This window comes from Octodon degus, unplaced genomic scaffold (genome assembly GCF_000260255.1).
Source record: "Octodon degus isolate 3935 unplaced genomic scaffold, OctDeg1.0 scaffold00163, whole genome shotgun sequence".
NCBI lineage: Eukaryota > Metazoa > Chordata > Mammalia > Rodentia > Octodontidae > Octodon > Octodon degus.
Window position 1 is genome coordinate 4,258,920 of NW_004524739.1, and position 3,529 is coordinate 4,262,448.

The window sequence follows — 3,529 nt, forward strand, 5'->3', positions numbered from 1 at the left end:
CCCCTGACCCAGAGAGCTTGCCAGGGCTTCCCTGCTGAATTTCAAGACACACGACCAGCAAAAACCTCGGATTTCCCAGAGTCTGGAAGGAAGGTAGAGGCTGCTCCCTCCTGCCTCAGAATGAAATTCCAGTAAGAACTGCTTGGTGACCCCCTTTGGAAATCACCCACAGGCCCCTGGGGCCACAAGAGAAGAAGCTAGGTTTTAAATGGGTCAACAGCAAGAGGTAAAATCAGCTGACAAGAGCTCAATAGAAACTTATTAACTTTTAATGATGAACAGCCAAGGCTGCTTAAATATTTAGAAGTACAATTCATCACTTGAAAGGCCAGTGATGGCTGCAGAGAGATGCCAGGCTTCTGGGATCTTTACCCCTGGGATTTTAGCAATTGCTTCATCTTGCAGAAAGCTGTGAACCATGTAATGTTTCATAATATCACTTTTCATTTATTGAACACCTACTATATGCCAGACAGTATAAGACGAACTGTCTCACTTCTCCGACAGCTGAGACAAAATACCCAACACACACAAGTTAAGGGAGGAAATTTTTACTTAGCTCACAGTTCATAGAGATTTCAGTCCATAATTGGCTGGTTCCAAGGCAGAGTGGCATGGCAGAGGGACATCATAACACTCAGAAGGTGTCAAAGCAAGCAAAGGACAAGACAAGCCTCTTTCTCGCTTATATTGTATCCAGGCTACTGGAATGAGGATATGACTAAATGAATCACTCAGCTGATTTCGTAATCACCCACCTTTAATCCTAGCATTGCATGAGGAATCACACTCTCTAGATTCACTCACCTCTAACAAAGCCCCACCAATGACCACCTGAGGCTTTGGGGACACCTAAACACAAACCTTAACATTCCACCCCTGCCTCCCCAAAATGCTCATACTTATCCCTTTATGCCATTTAGTCCATCTCTGAGAGTTGCCAAAGTTCTAAAACTTTCAGTTCTAAAAGTCTCCTCTGAGACTTAAGGCAACCTCTTTGAGCCTCTGTATCAATGAAAACAAAGTGAAACACTTCTAACATTCAATAGCACAAGATAGCTATTCCAAAAGGTACAAAGATGGAGACAGAAAGGAATAGGACCAAGGCAAGTCCAAAATCCATCAGGGCAAACTTTGTGTCCTGTAGTTCCATATGTAGCATCTGAGGTAATCTGAAGCAAAGGTATGAGCTCCAAAGGGTTTGGGTGTTCTGCCCTTACTGCACTTCTGGTGGCTGTAGTTCCCATGTCTTCTCTCATGGACCAGTTCTGCTTCATCTTTGCAATTTTCCTCAGACAATTCATATTCCTTCTCCAAACTTCTGGGGTCTCCTCTGCACCTTCAGCTTCACACTCACAACTTCACACATGGCCCTCTCAGGAGCACACTCCCTGGCCTCCCAAACCCTCTTCTAAAATCTTGGAGTAAGTCTTTCTAGCTCCACAGTTCTTGCATTCTGCATGCACCTAAAACCAGAATTACATGCACGATACTGAGGTCTGCCACTTTCTGGGGCAGTAGCCAGGTTTCCTTCACTCTTAGCTGTAGCACTTGACTGCTTAAGAACCAAATCTGAGAAACAACTTCCCTAGGCCACTGCCATTCTTGAACATGGTGCTCCAGGACTCTTCTCAAAACATCTTTCACCTTTGTAACTCTGAGGCTGCAAAGGCTGAAGTTCTGTTGGTTCTTCTCATGTTCTCAGGCCACCTTTTCAGTTGTCTTCTTCTGAAATAATTGGCTTTTGATTTCTAGTCTTTTCAGTGACCAATTTCTCTTTTCTTCCATCTTTGCAGGCCCTGAGCTTCCTAGTGGTTCTTTTCGGGCCAAACTCAAAACACAATCATTCTGCTGGGTTCTATGCTCTTGATTCTCAACATAAATCAAGCTAAAGTCCCAAACAAGAGTCATGCTACTGTCCCAACATTAGACTGTTTTGTAATTTATTCTGCCAGATTAATTAGTCCACTGCCCTTAATCTCAGTCTCAGGCAAAGTTTCTGGATACAAGCAAAAGGCAGACAAACTTTCTGCCAAGCCATAAACACATCTTCTGGAGTCCAATAACCAATGTGGTCCTTCTTCCTAGCAGAAACCTCCTGAGTCCAGTCTGTCCTAACATCATTTCTACCAGCATTTTGGTATTCTGAGGACTGACCAGAATCTCCCATCAAGTACAACACCTGTGATATTCCAGCTCTACTTCAACTGACACATCCAAACATTTCCTAAGTCCTCCTTCCCACAAGCTAGCTCCAAAGACTCCCAACTCACACAGCCAGGTACAATCACAGCAACAGTTCTCCCTTCCCAAGGAGAACTTCAAATTCTATTTTAGTCAATTTTCTCACTGCTGAGACAAAATATACAACACCCACAAATTAAGGGAGGAAAGATATATTTGGCTCACAGTTTGCAGAGGTTTCAGTCCATATTTGGCTGGATCCAAGGCAGGTCAGCTTGGCAGAGGACATCGCAGAGGAGAAATAACTCGTGGTAGGCAGAAGGGACCAAAGCAAGCAAGCAAGAGAAAGGATAAACCTCTTTTTCTCCCTTATATTGTATCCAGGCTACTGGGATGAAGGCAGTGCCAAACCAATCAGTGGATCGATTTAGTAATCACACACCCTTAGGCCTAGCATAGAACTAAGTCAATCACATGCTCTAGACTCAGCCCCCTCTGAGAAAGCCCCACCTATGACTACACTAGGCTGTAGGGGTACATCGACAACTAAATCATATCATGAACTTTACATGTATGTTATTCCAAAATAACTGAGAGGTCAACCATTTTTGCAAAAGTAAATAAATAGATAAATACACACACACAAAAATAGAGGTTCAGAAAGACAGAGTGATGTGCCCAAGAGTCACACAGCTAGTAACTGACAAAGTCAGAATTTAAAGTCAAAGGCTGCGAAGATAGCTCTTGCCCTGGCAAGCACAGGGTCCTGAGTTCAATCCCTGGTACAGAAAAAAAAAATTGATGGCCAGGGAGATAGTTCAGGAAAATAAGTGCTTGCCTGGCAAGTGCAAGGGACTGAGTTCAATCCCCAGTTCCAGAAAGAAAAAAAAAAAAAAAAAAAAGAATTTCAATCAAGCTGGCTAGACTCAAAAACCCACCCCTTTTACTTTTGCATTGATCATGACAGAGTGACTGTAGTAACCCATAAACAAATGAAAAATGACCAAAGCACCTAACAGTTAACCTGAATTACCCATCTGATTTGGCTTGGGAGTCACCTAAGGGATTAGGGAAGCACACTTCTGGGGCCATCTGAGTGGTGTGACTGTGGGGTCACAGTCCCTGGTCCCCTCCTCTCTGCTACTACTTCCCCGCTCCTCTTCCCAGCTGCTGTGAGTTAAGTGAACAGCTTGGCTCTACCCTGCCCTCTGCCATGGTACTCCTGCTTTGGAGCCAACCATGGACTAAATCCACTGAAACTGTGAGCCAAAGCATACTCTCTTCCTTTCATCGAGAGTGTCAGTTACTACATCCAACAAAAAGAAAGCCAACTGATACAGCACAT